The sequence below is a fragment of the Typopeltis vanoorti genome, chromosome 19 (genome assembly GCF_054136105.1).
Source record: "Typopeltis vanoorti isolate ZY-2024b chromosome 19, IOZ_Tvanoo_1.0, whole genome shotgun sequence".
NCBI classification, from domain to species: Eukaryota; Metazoa; Arthropoda; class Arachnida; order Uropygi; family Thelyphonidae; genus Typopeltis; species Typopeltis vanoorti.
The window spans coordinates 88,335,760-88,352,322 of record NC_143567.1 but is presented as its reverse complement, the minus strand read 5'-3'; positions in this window follow the sequence as shown (position 1 = coordinate 88,352,322).

Sequence of the window (16,563 nt, the reverse complement as noted above, 5' to 3'; positions counted from 1 at the left end):
GCATGGGTTTGTTAGAGAGAAATTACTTTCATTTTAACAGAGAAATTAGTGTTGACTTTTAGTAAAGGTTCCTTAAGGTGACAAATACCTTGGACAGGGGAGATGCATATATAGTGGTGTACTTAGATTTTGCAAAAGCTTTTGATAGGCTGCCACATGACAGCCTATCACATGTTTTCAGCATGAGTTTGTTAGAGGGAGATGATCTTTCACCAATTTATGTGGTATTACAAGGTGACAAATACCTTGGACAAGGGAGATGCATATATAGTGGTGTACTTTGATTTTGCAAAAGCTTTTGATAGGCTGCCACACCACAAGCTGGTAAATAAATCGAAACAGATAGGATTAGATAACAGACTTCTGAGTTGACAGCCAGTCAGATAGGTATCAGAAAGTTGTATTGGGGGGGGGGGGGGGCAGTATCTTGTATGAGGTAGGTCACTAGTGGTGTACTGTTGGAGTCAGTTTTGGGACAATTGTTCAATTTGTATGTTAATTTTAATGGGATAGGTTTAACTAATGATATGTAGATGATGCAAAATTGGGGAGAGCAATGCAGAGCCATAACATCTGCTTTGCAACATTGAACTGACATTTCAATGTTGCAAAGTGTAACGTTCTGAGCTTTGGTAAGCAATGATGGGGTGCAAAGTATACACTTGGTGGGGAAACTTTAAAGGAAGTTGAGGAGATGAGAGATCTAGAAGTGATTTATTTCAATGGTGCAAATCTTCATTTCTAAAAAAACATGTTTTTGTTTATTCCTACAGCATGCCCTTAATCATGAAATCACCATATATTGTCATATCTTTTTTTCACTGTTTTCTTTTGTAATTTTCTTGCCTCTTTCTTTCCATTCCCAATATTAAGCACTTTTCTAGTCTCTCCATCTCCCAGCAGGTATTATGACGCTCAATGAATCTGTGGATTTTCTGACATAATATAGTTTTTTCTATGCTGCTACTTTTATTATATTATTATATATTATATTTCATGTTCTCATTTCTTTCATATCACTGTTACACTCTAATGTTTGTACTTCATAATTGCAATGTTTGTTTTACTTAGCTGTCCCATTAGATGGTAGCAGGCTTTCTTCTTCAGAGAAATTGAAGGTTTTTCATTCCATAAAACCAGCACACTGCAAGAAGTACACATGCATTAAAAAGACATAATAACATGTCTGTTAATTGCATGTGCATCACTACCTACCATGCCATGTTAGTTCATATGATCCTTTGTTAGAAATTACTTGCATTTAAAACCACAGGTTTCTCTGTCTTAATCATTGATATTTTTTGATAAATGCTCATACCTTCTTACTCCCATAAACTACTTGCGTTTGCCAATGAATACATCTCATATACACTGTGTAAAACTACTCTTAGAACCCTCACATCTTTTATATGTAGGTGAATCTCTACTTATATACTTTCAAAATAGGAAAAATGTGTACACCACACAGGTTAATAAATTGTGACCCCAATTCATTTAATAAACACAGAACCCTATGCTTACAAACATTTTATGATGCCTGAAGCTCACTGATACAGAAATAAGTTTCATAAATATATCTTGTGAAAAAAAAATAATAAATTTCAACTTGCAAACATTCAACTAATCAACATATGTTTGTAAGTAGAAGTTTACCTGTACTTATGGTCTCAGTTACCTAGAAGACAGTAACAGTTTCCATTTTCAGTCCTATGTGAAATAAAGATAATAGCAGGAAAGTCTGAGGATTAATGTTTTGGTCGATGAATGATTTTCATGGACCAAGCTTATTATTATTCAGGCCTCCATGGAGTCAAAAGACTCATCGTGGGAGGTCCTTGTAGACATATTAAATGAAAACATATTTCTTTATGTATAAATTTATTAAGCATTAATATTTCAGCTATATTCTCCCATATTCCTTTCAATGTAAGAATTAACACAGCAGTTAATTCTTTATTTTTTTTTAAATAAATTCAACATTTTTTGCTATATATTATTAGCATGTTCCTGAAACTTATTTTGTATTTCCAAATAATTGGATAATTTTTTTTTTTTTTTTTTTTTTTTTGTATATTTGAATTTTCTTCTGATAAACTTCTCTCCCTTCCATATATAAATAAGGGAATTAATTCAAGGGAACTAATTTTCATAATCATTTCTATCTGCCATAGGATATTTCTTATTCCTTTTTTGAAAATAATTTTAAGTCAGAGTGACCTAAAATTATTATTATTATTACCCCAAGACCTCATTGGAGTCAAAGACTCATCTGGGAGGTCCCTTTATCTCTCACACACACACACACACACACACACACACCTCATCATACCATGTCTTAAACACACTCAAACTCCTTGCAGACACACTCTCAATCAAGGCATTCCAATCATTCACAACTCTGCATGAAAAATACCTGCCTCTCACTCCCTTACTCACACCCTCTTTATACAGTTTCCAGGGATGACCTCTGGTTCTCCCCTGATCTCCCACTATTATCTGTAGAACTTCTCCACCATTGATCTTATAACAACCCCTTACCAACTTGTAGGTCTCTATCATATCTCTCCTGTCCACCAGACTCTGCAAATTACATCTTCTCAATCTTTCCTCATACTCAACATTCCAGAGGTCAGAAACTACCTTAGTCAGTCACCTTTGGACCCTTTCCAACATCTCTTCATCCTTCTGAAAATCCGGTGACCAAATCTGGGCACAGTAGTCCATGTATGGCCTAATCAAAGCCTTATACAACGGAACAAGAATCTCCCTACTTCTACACGTCAGTGTCCTCCGCATCATTCCCAGAAGCCTTTGTGTTGTCTTCACAATTTTGGCGATGTGTCCCCTAAATTTTAGATCCTTATCCACTATCACCCCCAGATCCTTATTTCCTCTACCTCCAACAATATTCTCACCAAGCATAAATTCTGCATCCCATCTTTGTTTTCCAAATTTTAAAACCTTACATTTTGCAACATTGAACTTGCATCCCCATTTCCATGCTCAATCACTCAATTTATTCAAGTCTTCTTGCAAGGCCACAACATCTTCATTACTCTTTATGGTTCGTCCCAACTTTGCATCATCTGCAAACAACTGAATATCTTCGCCAATATCATTAATTAATATACAAGTTAAACAGTAATGGCCCTAAAACAGACCCCCTGAGGCACTCCACTAGTGACTTTTCTTTTCCTGGATATCGCACCCCCATACACAACTTGTTGATACCTATCAGATAGCCAGTCTCCAATCCAATGCATTAATCTAATATCCAACCCCATCTGCTCTAGTTTGACTGTCAACTTATCATGAGGTACTCTATCAAACATCTTTGCGAAATCCAAGTATATTACTATGTATCCTTCTCCTCTGTCCAAGGAAGAAGTCACTTTATTGTAATAAGTAAGTAGATTACTAAAACATGACCTCCCTTTAGCAAATCCATGCTTTCCATCAAAGATAATACCATTGTTGTCAACTCAACTCTGGATCCTAGTTCTCACAAGCTTCTCCAACAACTTAACCACAACACCTGACACACAGATAGGCCTATAGTTTGATGCTTGAGTTCGATCACCTCCTTTCTGAAGTGGCACAATCTTGCCCTCCTTCCACTCCTTAGGAACTTGACCAAGTGCAAGACTCATTAAAAAAATATGTCAAGGCATGTGTCAACTCCCTGGCACATTCCTTCAGAATATGCAGTGATATATTATCAAGTCCCACAGCTTTATTTACATCTAATTTACTCAACTCCCCAAACACCTCTTGCTCACTTACAGTCAGTCTCTCCTCTCCATCAACTGCTCTCAATCTCTCCATGAAGTCATATTCACAAGACAGACTGAAAGATCTTTATGAACTACTCATTAAGTATCTCCACCACACATTCTGCAACAGCTGTCTTTATACCATTTTCTCCAATATCAGTGTCATCCTTCCATAATCATTCTTTCTTTTGCTGGCTACATATGAACTCCCTAGTATTCTTTTTGGCTTCATTAGCTAACTGCTGTTCATACCTCTCTTTAGCTACTCTCACCAACCAAGTTACCCTCCTTGCCTGGTCTTTGTAGACCTCATGGAATTGGTTATTTTCACTTCTCTTATGCTGCCTCCACAATGCCCTTTTTCTCTGTATCGCATGCTTAATCTCTTTATTCATCCATCTCGCATCTACCTTATTTAACCTTCTCACCCTTGGAATACATTTAGACATTGCATCTACTAGATAGTTTTTGAAAATCCCTCAAGCTGCATTGATCTCTTTTCCAGCTAACTCCTCATTCCACGCTACATCCACAAGCTGTCTCCTGAGCTCTTCATAATCCCTCCCCCTCTTGTTAGTTCCACATATACCCTTTTCTCACAGGGGTCCTCACACTGCTGGCAACCACCCAGGTAATCACCTCATGGTCACTCTCACCAATTGGTGGATGATTTGGCACCTCATAATTACATCCTCTGATGAGATGACCAAATCCAAGACCCTCAATCCTCGTGTGCCCTCTGTTACATACTGTCTGAGGTTGTTATCCCTCAAAAACTCAAGAAACTCATTTTCTTTACTTCCAGTTGCTATCTCATCATTCCAGTCTATATTGCCATCCTTGTTAGTTCCACAAATACCCTTTTCTCACAGGGGTCCTTGCACTGCTGGTAATCACCTCATGGTCACGCTCACCAATTGGTGGATGATTTGACACCTCATTTATAATTACATCCTCTGATGAGATGACCAAATCCAAGACCCTTAATCCTCTTGTGTCCTCTGTTACATACTGTCTGAGGTAGTTATCCCTCAAAAACTCAAACTCATTTTCTTTACTTCCAGTTGCTATCTCATCATTCCAGTCTATATTGCCATAATTAAAATCACCCATAATGATCACCCTTTTCTTATTTGCTTGGTTAATTTGACTATACATTTCACTATCACCACCATCCACATTACCTGGTCTATAACAACATCCCACCAAGTATTTGATTTCATTCACCTCTATCTCACACCATACTGCCTCAAAACCACGCACCATTTCCGTCTTGCATCTCTATTTTGTATGTACATAGCTCTTTCTCTATCATCAATAGCACTCTCCCCCTCCCTTTTTACCCCTTCTATCCTCACGAAACACATCATACCCTTCCATCTCTATTCCTGTCAGGATGTCGTCCTCTTCCAACCATGTCTCACTTATTCCGACAATCTTTGGGTGAACAGACGATTATTCACAATTAAATTCACTCTGAATTGCTTTGTTAACAGCATACATGTGAAATCAATTCCTGAACTCTAGGAAGAGAGAGTCAAGGTTCCTAAACTCTAGAAAAATAAATCTGAAAAAGGAGAAAAAAAAAACCAAAAATTAGATAACAAAAAACATTAAATTTGAAAACAATTCCAAGATGTTGGAATGAGAATTTTCCTTTGTAGGACTAAGCTAAAAACAAACTTCTGTAGTTTGAAAAAATTTTGCATTTGTCAAAAATTCCATATATTAAAAAAAAATACATCTGTATCTCAATAGTCTATATCAGTGGCGCACTCAGGATTTACTCTTGGAGGGGGCCGAGTGCTCAGGATTTAACCTTTGGGGGGGGGGGGGGCAAGTTGAGTAGACATTTTGTGAATACACACTACACATCGCATACGACCTATAACTGAGCATCTGCAGTGATCGCTAATTCATAAGTAGCACACAACATAAATAAAAAAAAAAATGAATTTTAATTAGGAAAACATTTTTGGAAATTTTTCTAGTGTTTTTTCCTTTTCTTTGGGGGGTGCCTGGGCCCCTTTCCCCCCCCCCCCTCTGGGTGCGCTACTGGTCTATATTCCTTATTGAACAAAAGGAATAAATTTATATTTTCCTGGAGAAATTATTTTGAAAATTCTTAAACCTAAACTTTTATTTCTTTTCACTATGAAGATGTACAAACATTACTTTAATCTCTCCCACTCAATAAATGGCATGGAAATTAAACTGTTTTAAGTATAATCAAAAATCCAAATTTTGAAAATATTAATACACTAGTAATACTAATAATCATAATGCACTAATTAATCATTTCCTGTCAAGGGCATTCATAGGATTTGTCTGTTTCCTTCATAATTAATTTGATATTTGTCAGGCCTCCAATTTTTTCATTTATTTTGTCTCATTTCATTCTAATATACTCATCAGTAACTGTGTTAATGCATCTAATCTTGAAATTCCATGCTAGTTTCAAACAATTTTGCTAACCTTTTCTCTCCCATTTTGTTTACATGCATAACCCAGTAGGAAAATGTGTATATCTCTAATGCCACACTTCTGCAGATAAGTCTGAATTCATGAATACACAATCATCCTCCCATCATAATCATCTGAGTGACTGCACATTCTTGTCATTAATCATTCATTTGCATAATTGTGCTCATAAGCATAGATTCCACCATAGTTTAGTTTTCCTGATTCCATATTATTATTATTATATATATACATACACACACTGGCCACTGAATTAGAAACCTTTATGCGATAATAAATTAGTTTAATCCTTTATCCAAGTGTAAGCAAACAGTTTGCGCCTGAAGTATCTTGGACTGAGGCAACTCGGTGAAGGTGGACCAGCTCGCATCATTTGTCTTAGTATCTCCCATAATGCAAAGCACATCTCCTTGTGATCATGTATTGCATTAAGGGAAGGGCCACTACCCAGATCGGTTTCAACCTTTATTGAGGTCTCGTCAGTGAGAGCCAGACCCAGAGGTGGTGATACTAAGTAACGGAGAAGTCATTTACCTATACGAGTTGCCAAAAGGTGTCTCACCTTATTATTAAATTACTCTGGATTAGAGAAAGATGGAAGTTTTTTTCCCACTTAGTTAGCAATAATAAATTTAGTTTAATCCTTTATCCAAGTGTAAGCAAACAAAGTTTGCACCTGAAGTATCTTCAGGACTGAGGAAACTCGTGGTAAAGGTGGACCAAGCTCTCATCACTTATCTTAGTTTCTCCCATAATGCAAAACACATCTCCTTGTGGACATGTATAATGCTATGCATTAAGGGAAGGGCCACTACCCAGACCAGTTTCGACCTTTATTGCAACTGATGAGATATTTACAAGTGATGAGAGCTTGGTCCACCTTTGCCACGAGTTGCCTCAGTCCTGAAGATACTTCAGACATAAATTTTGTTTGCTTACACTTGGATAAAGGATTAAACTAAATTTATTACAGTCTAACCAAGTGGGGGGAAACTTCCAACGTCTTTCTCTAAATCCACGGTAATTTAATAAGGTGAAACACCTTTTGGCAACTCTCCATTACTTCCATCTTAGTATCACCACCTATGGGTCTGGCTCCCACTGATACCTCAATAAAGGTCGAAACTGGTGGTGAGTAGTTTCGACTGGGCAGGCCCTGCTGGTGGCGTGTACGAAGTGTGCAATATATATATACAGGTGCCACAGAAGAAAAGGCGCCTAAAAGATGTCAAAAAATACGATAAGAATTTAAACGAACAACGAATGGTACATATAATTATGAATGTACGTAGTCTTCCGTTCGGGCCCCTTCAGATCTTCCCGAAAACGAACAAATAAATTCTGAAATTGTATCCTGGACCCGATTATATCTGTAATTGTTTAAAATGTATTATATATATACCGAAAATATACCTGAAATAGTTCTTTATTTTTTGATGTATCACAAATCAACTTATAATTAATTGTTGAGTTCCGTGTAAGGGCCATATCCTAATTTTAATCGGATCGGATGCATGTGGTCCGGCCCTAAAAGTCGGCTTACTACTGATAACTCATTTTTCTCGACACTCGAACCTGTTATATTAGCGGGCTGTTAGAGCGCCGTCAGCGACACAAAATAAGCGGCGAACTCTCGGGTCAACATTCTTGTGAAATTCTCTTATCTATTTTCGTTGAATCTTCCTCAGAGAACTAAGTAGGCTAGTATTTTGTAACATTTCCTATAAGTTATATTGAACAATCGTTGGTATAAAAGACATAAAAGTAGGATTCACTTGTTCTTTTCTTTTCTTTTATGTTTGCACGGTGATCCGAGTACATTTTTTAAAATGATATTTCACTTGCTTTAGAACAAATGTACCTATGTAACTAGGTTGAAATAGATTTATAGAAATATGGGGTGAAGTTGAATTCCTGGGTTTTTTGAAATTTTCAAAACAATTGAAGCAGAAGAACAGCAAATAGAGCTGAAATTATTATCTAGAAAAATTGAAGAAAATAGTACACCAGAAATGGGTTTGAAGTGGATTTATAACAACAACCTTGAAGAACTCTGCAAATTCACTGATTGCATTGAGAATACTATTGACTTTGCCCGTTTCGGTTGCTAAGGGAGAGAGAACATTTTCTAAATTACTATTAATAAAGAACTACCTGCGATCAAGCATGAGTCAAGAAAAACTAAACGGTTTGGCACTAATTTCAACAGAAAATAATATTGCTCAGTCTATCAACATTGATGTACTTCGACAGGATTTCGCTAAAATGAAAGCCAGACGAGTCCCTTTTAGCAAAATTAATGTAAAGAATATTTGAATAAATCTCTTAACTTTATATTACTATTTTATATTATTTTGAAATTTATATAACGTGAAAAAATTTGCATAAGTAGGACTAATCCGTAGGTAACATTATGCTGTAAAGCGGTTTTCATTTATTCAAAAAAAAAAAACTTTTATGGAAAGGTGCCGAACATTAATCACGCGCACACAAGAAAAATACTATGTGCCGGTCCTACCTTAATGCATAGTATTATACATGTCCGCAAAGTTTAATCCTTTATCCATGTGTAAGCAAACAAAGTTTGCTTACACTTGGATGTGCTTTGCATTATGGGAGATACTAAGACAAGTAATGAGAGCTTGGTCCACCTTTACCACGAGTTGCCTCAGTCCTGAAGATACTTCAGGTGCAAACTTTGTTTGTTTACACTTAGATAAAGGATAAACTAAATTTATTTTAGTCTTACCAAAAATGGAAAAAAAACTTCCAACAAAAATCTTTATGTGGATATACATAAATGTCACACAGCATATATACAAAATATTTGGTCGTGTGCAGCACCATGTCTTCTAGGCAACTATTTAAGAATGTTGCTGGTTAGTAATTGTAGTATTGATCACAATGGGAAAACAAAGGATCTCTCGGAGGTCGATAAAGGGCTTACTGTAGGTGTCCACATGGCTGGAGCCTCGATTTTGAAAACAGCAGAGTTGACTGGTTTCTCAAAAGGTGAGATATCCTGTATGTTTAATTGATGGGTAAATAGCCCACTTTGCTCCTCTAAGAGGCATAACTGTAGTCTTAGTCTGTCAGGAACAAGACTGTCATCATCTAAGAAGATCTATATAGACAAATGGTACTCTCCGTGTGCAGCAATCGACCGAAGCATTTAATGAAGGCTGTTCGCAGCCCATAACTTTCTGAACTGTATGCAGTGAATTGAAGAGGATCGGTATTGGCAGTCTCATACCTCTGTGGAGACCGATTACTGCAAAGAACTAGAAGATTCGTCTACAGTGGTGTCAGGAACACCGTGACTGGACACTGGAAAAAAGTCATCCCATGAGTAACGGTACATCTTGTTCTGTACTTATGGTAGGCAGAGAGTTTGGTAGGATCCTCGGCCCTGCTTGCCTTGTAAACAAAACTCTATGTTCTGGAGGTGATGTCATGGTGTGGGGCATGTTCTGTTGATAAGGAATAGGTGATTGTTGTTTCCTGGATGACATTTCTACTGTCCGTTGTGCAAGAATTGTTCAGCAGACTTGATTAGGGATCACTATGACTGCTAGAAAAAACACACTTCACTGTTGAATCCCATCAGGCAGTGATGTTCAAAATGCACTGCTTACATGATGATATGACTCAGATACTGGCACTGAAACAGCAATATCTGTTGTTAACATAAAAAAAAAAAAAATTAACAGCATATTTTTCTACCCACTACAGGATGAAGGCCTCTGTCATTGCAGGAGGTTTTGAGTCTACTACTCCCATGGTGACCCAGTCCATATTGGTAGAAGACAATCGCAAACATCCATGGCTATGTAGGATTCGAACACACAGCCTCTTGGCTGGAGAGCGGATATGCTAACCACTCGGCCAACCATGCCGGCGTCGTTAACATATACAGAGAGGGTCTTTGGCGCCCGCATGCAATTTCTATCTAAGCGCCCCTGTAACGATCCGGGAGAGTGTGGTTCTTTTACGATAATAAAAATTTAAATTATTTGAAATTTCTTAAATAAATTTTGACTGAACAGCCACACGTTGGTTCTCTAAATGTAACGAACCGGGGGTACTGACTAGGCAGGATAATCGTTAAAAACCAGAATATTCAAAAAATTCTCAAAAGTTAAAGCAAATTTTGATAAAGCCACTTCACTTTAATCGTTGAATATAATGATACAGGGATTATAGCCTTCTCACAGACGCGAATCGCTAACAAAATTAAAATAAATTTTAATTAAAGTTAAAATTTATTTGAACTAAAGTTTAAAAAATTCTTGCATTTTACAAGTTACTAAATTCTTAGTAACTTGTAAAAAAATTTTAATAATTTTTATAAGTGGAACTATCTTTTAGAAATATAAAAGAAACTCAAAATAGATGAGAAAATAAGAAAAGAATTCAGAACTAATTAGAACATTTAATATAAGTTTTCAAAAAAATGACATCTTTACAGAATAACAGAAAATAAATTAAATTACATAAATATACTTGAAAATTTTTTAAAAATTTCAGGGGTTTTGATTTCATATTCACAAAATTAGAAATAATGGTCTTAACGTCGAATTCCGCACATATATCATTTTCAATAGCTATTAACGCCAAACTAACAAGCCTTTTTTGTGACATACTTGTTCTTAAGTAGGTTTTAATCAATTTCAACTTGGAAAAGGAATGTTCACCGCTCGCTACACTAACAGGTAAGGTTAATAGTATTCTGAAAGCAATTGAAAAGTTAGGGAAAGATAAATTATTGGACACAATCAAATTAAGAATATCGAAAGGGATTTTGAATATTTAAATTATCCTTCCGAAAAATATCCCGGAAAGCACATAACTTGTCATATAGTTCCATTGTATTTACATCTTTATTGTCGCAGTCCTTCAAGAGAATCTCTAAATCGTCACAATTTTTTCGTAAATCTTCGTTATTAATTTGTAGTAATCTATACAAGAAATTGAAATTATCATAATATGTTTTTAGTTGTTCAAAACGTTCTATTAACGAACACATTGCAACATCTAGATGTGTATAAAACACATTCACTCTAAATATATCTTCTGGCGATTGTGGCGGTTCGTCATGATGCTCTTAGTCAAATTGTCGTGTCCTCTTTCATCGTCGAACTTCCGTACCAGTTTTAAATTCTTGTTCTCCATCCACCTCTTCACTCAGTTCTTTTGCCATTTTTAGAACTTCTTTAAAATTTGTATCTGATCGATACTCTTGTGAGAATATTTTTAAGTTCTCGATAGATTCTAAAGCAAGTGTAATGTTCATATTTTTGTCTTGAAGCATTTTACTCACAGGGTTTATTCTGTTAAGTAAATCATGCCAAGTTATAAGAGAGCAAGTAAATTTGTAGTCCTTTATTTTAGCACATAATGTTTGTGCTTCATGCAGAGTTTCTTTATTAAAATTTTCATCATTTAAAATTTCAAAAAGTGCATCATAAATTTCTCCTAACTGATATCGTCGAGGGCGGACTGCATTAATTTTACTTTCCCATCGCGTTTCTGATGGCTGTTTCAATGTTAGTTTTTTTACGAATTTTAAAAGGATTGCCCAACGTTTGTGTGAGAATAAAAAGAAATTTTATATTTCTTGAATAATTGCAAAGAAATTAATTGTATCTGCATTCACTTTGGCTGCATCGTTAATGTTTAAATTTAGAGCATGAGCAGCACATGGCACGTAAAACGCTCGAGGATTTTTGTTCAAAAGCAAATTTTGGAGCCCATAGTTTTTCCCTTTCATATTTGTCCCATTATCATACCCTTGACCTCGCATGTCTTCAATGGGAATGTTCCATTTTTCCAGTTGTTCCATTATTGTTGCACTTAAACCACGTCCGTTCGAATCTGATATATCTGCAAAACCTAAAACGTTTTCCCTGATCTTGACAATTCCATTGTCACAGGAAACAAAGCGAATAATAATGGTCATTTGTTCTGTTTTACTTGCATCAGGAGTGCAGTCTAAAATTATGGAATAATATTTAGATTTTCGAATTGATAATAAAATTGTATCCCTGATTGCGTTACTTAAAGTTTCCAATATTTCATTTTGACTGTCTTTACTCAAATAGTGTACTTTATTGTATTTGTTGTAGGGCCCTTTCAACATGAGTTTCCATAACGGGATCAAACATAGCAAACAGTTCGACTAATTTTAAAAAATTGCCGTTACTCCTTTCATATAATTTATCGGATGATCCGCGAAAAGCTAAATTTCGACTACCAAGGAATTTTATAATTTCAATCAAGCGTTCTAAAACACTCGTCCAATGTTTCTTTTCCATTTCATACATGCTTTGAGTCTGGAAATCAATAGTAGTTTTTTTTTTTTTTTTAATTTTTATCAAGTTCCTTCCATTTAAAGAAATATTTTTCATGTGAGTTAAACTAGTCTCATGTCTATATAAAGTTGTACTTACATTTCTCCAATCGTTATAACCTTCTACAAGACTCAGTAGATGATTCAGTTGATTTAGTAGGTGCGACAAGTTTGCAGCAAAAGCAAAAAACAGAATTTAAAGTTTCGGAATAAATGAGCTATGTTCTTGGCACGAGCTCCCGTTTTCCATTTTTCTATTATAATACGTGCCGCCAAATTTACGACCATATGTATCTCTTGGATATATTATATTTTTCTTTTGAACTGGCCCCATTTCAATTAAAACAGCTCGTAATTTTTCATCAATATTTCCCCATTCACCTGCATCTTCTAAATTTACAGAGACCAGCAATGTGTTAGTTTCGTGGTCAACTACAACTAAATCTTGTTGTAGTTGACTAAATCCTAACTATTTTTCACTTAAAGCATGTTCAATTATCTTGTTCAATAGTTGCAATAGTACTTTCATGCAAAACTGGATGATGTGCACGGTTCTTCAACTCTGATTTCTGATATATCGAGTTGGTTGCAATCTGCATCAGAATATTTTAATATTTTAACAAATTTATTAAGAGCACCAGTTTGGTTCTTAATATCTGCTTCTTTCGCAGCATGACGCTTACGATTTTGTGCACCGAATAACTTTTTTTTTTTAAATTTTTGATTCCATTTTTATTTTATACCCACAAGAAATTATTACACAACACGACACAGAGACGAAATAATAGTCGGCACTGCGCTACTGTCAGTAGCCTACTGAGATGTGTACCATATGACTGGTTAACCAGCAACAAATGTTTTGTACGAAAATTTGTTTCTGCGCATAAAAACCGTTCATCGTTTCACTTTAGATAGATTGCTGTAGACACAACATTCTGCAGGCAAGCATTTAGCCTGCTCTAGCTGCAAATTGTAAACAGCCGGCTGATCAATGAGGCGGCAATATACATTTAAAAAAAAATTCGGTGTATCCGGCCTTATTTATTTTAATATTGATCATTCTAAGAATTTTTTGTTTCTTAAAAATTAACTTATGAACCGCTCCCTGGCGGCGGCGGCGCCCCCATCGTAGCGGCTCCCGTATGCTCTGCATGCCCGCTTCCGTCGGTCCTGAACATATACAATAAAAAATCATGCCAAATCATCGGTGTAGGCACGTATTTTTTTGTCCGTACTGAGAAAACATCAGTCTACAATATAGTTTAGTGCAAATTCTGGATACTTCAAACTTGGATTATTGTATATGATAATTATCCAAATGTAACTAACTGGATTTCACTGTATTCTGAACTAGAGTTGTTACATTAGGGATGCCCCTACTATAATGATACATAACACATGTCCATTAGCATCATATAGCAAAATACGGTTCCCATAGGGGTATGGAAAAATATACTCCTTGGAAAGAAATTGACAGACACCTGATGTAACAAGTCATATTTATAGCCTGTATAAATTGGAGGAATATGATTCTTCCAAATCTGTAGCTCAACATTCAAAACTGAGGCTCACAGCATGGATTCCATGGTAGGATCACAATCTTCAAGGCCCACATTACCTGAACCAACATGTACGAGGGGTGGTCTGAAATGCTCTCGGCCTCGACCATAGATGGAAACAGTATCAGGAAGATTTTTTTCCTAAGTTGATAACATCTGTCATTAGCATTGTGAAATTGCAAGTCATTCTATCAAGTAGTTTGTTTTATGCAGCTGTCTGAAGCAAAAGTGTTATCTGTATATCTTGAAATGAATAAAATTGAGTATCGTGGTTATAAAATTCTTTGTAAAAGAATGTTTAATGCCAAAAGAACTTCATTCAAAGTTCGTAAAAGTTTATGGGCACTCTTCTCCTTCCTCTTCGGCAATTAAGAAATGGGCTGCCGAGTTTAAACGTGGCCGTACCAGCCTTGAAGATGATGCACGTGAAGGACGTCCAAAAAGTGTAACAACACCAGAAATCATTGATCAAGTGCACGATATGGTACTGGATGATCGGCGAGTCAAAGAGCGTGAAATTGCTGAGACTATAGTCATTTCAAAAGAACGTGTAGGATATATTTTGCATGAAGAATTCCATTTGAAAAAGCTATATGCAAGATGGGTGCTGCACTTGCTCACAGCAGATGAAAAATGCACTCACATGAAAATCTCTGAACAGTGCTTGGAACATTTTAACAAGAATAAAACTGATTTTGTGCATCGATTTATTACTATGGATGAGACTTTGATTCACCATTACACACCAGAATCCAAACAGCAGTCAAAACAGTGGACAGAAGCCAGGTTCAGCGCCAAAGAAAACAAAGTTGGTTCCATCAGTAGGAAAGGCAGGTCTTGGTGTTTTAGGATGCTAAAGGCATTTTGTTTATTAATTACCTTGAAAAGGGTAAAACAATAATTGGGGAACATTATTTCAATCTTTTAACCAAACTAGATAAAAAAATTTGTGAGAAAAGACCTGGTTTGCAGAAGGGAAAAAAATCATCTTTCATCAGGGCAATGCACCTGCCCATAAAGGTGTTTTGGCAATGGGAAAATTAAGGGATCTGCACTATGAATTTTTGGAACATCCACCCTATTCCCCAGATTTGGCTCCCTCTGACTTCTATCTCTTTCCAAAACTAAAACTCTTCCTCGCTGGTCAGCATTTTTCTTCTAATGAAGAGGTGATTGCAGCTGTAGAGGGGTATTTTACAGATCTTACTGAGAACCACTATAGGGATGAGATAATGTATTAAAGGAGATTATGTTGAAAAATAAAAATAATTTTGAAATTATAAATTCGTTTTTTTTTTCATTGTTAGGCGAGAACTTTTCAGACCACCTTCGTGGTGGTGGAAAGAGCATGTTCAGTGGAAGTTTGGAAAGCTGTGTTTTGAAGCAACAAATTATGTTAACCCTCTACCAAGCAGATGGACGCATGCCCGATGAATGTCTTACCAGAGTAACTTCAACTATGAAATTCAGAGGTAGTGGTGGTGTGATGATATGGTGCTGTGTTTTTTTTTCGCTCCTGGTTTGGTCTCAGACCTCTGTGATGCCAAGAACACTGAACTCTGAGAGATATTTGAACATTCTGGACAATGCAATGCTTCCTACTTTGTTTCTACAGAACTGATACGTAATGCAATTGATCACTGTCATATACTTGTGGAAAGTATGTCTGGTAGGATTGTTGCAGTTTAATTTAATATACAGGTAACCGTCGTATAACGCTGTCTACAATTTGTAGTAACCCTTGTTGAACACGGTTTCACCATTAGATGATCTACAAATTGTGGTAATCCTTTATCTTTTCATATATTTTTCAACGCGCGACTTAAAAATCAAATTTTATCTTAGTTAAATTTGCGTCTGCTCTATAGCGCATGTAGTTATAAGTAGCTAATTTATATTAGGGGAAATAGCCTTTAGCACACGTCAATTGTTTGCCGTATAAAATATTTATTGTTGAAAATTGAAGTCTTCGTTTTTTTGCTAGGAAAGCACAGTGTGTTAATCTCAAGCTGAGCATTTTATTTTTTGGTGAGTTATATACAATATGTAATACTTTTATTTTTATGTAAAAAAATTATTTTTATAGTAATGGCCACTTAGAGCACTTTTGCGATATGGTCGAAAACGAAATTGGTGAATTAATTGATGGGGAAATATTTAAATGATGTCCAAGAGATTTCAAGTGATGTCGACGTCCGGCCACTCGTAAATAAAGAACATCTACGAAATTTTAGTTTTGAAGAGTGGCGACGATTAAAATATACACTTTATTTTATTTTGCCCAAGACATTTATGTATTATGTGCAATGGAGTCTACGTACAATTTATAATTTTTTATAATTTTATACTACGTATTTGTTTCATAGTTAATGTTTTCTTAACTTACATGAATTACTTGAAT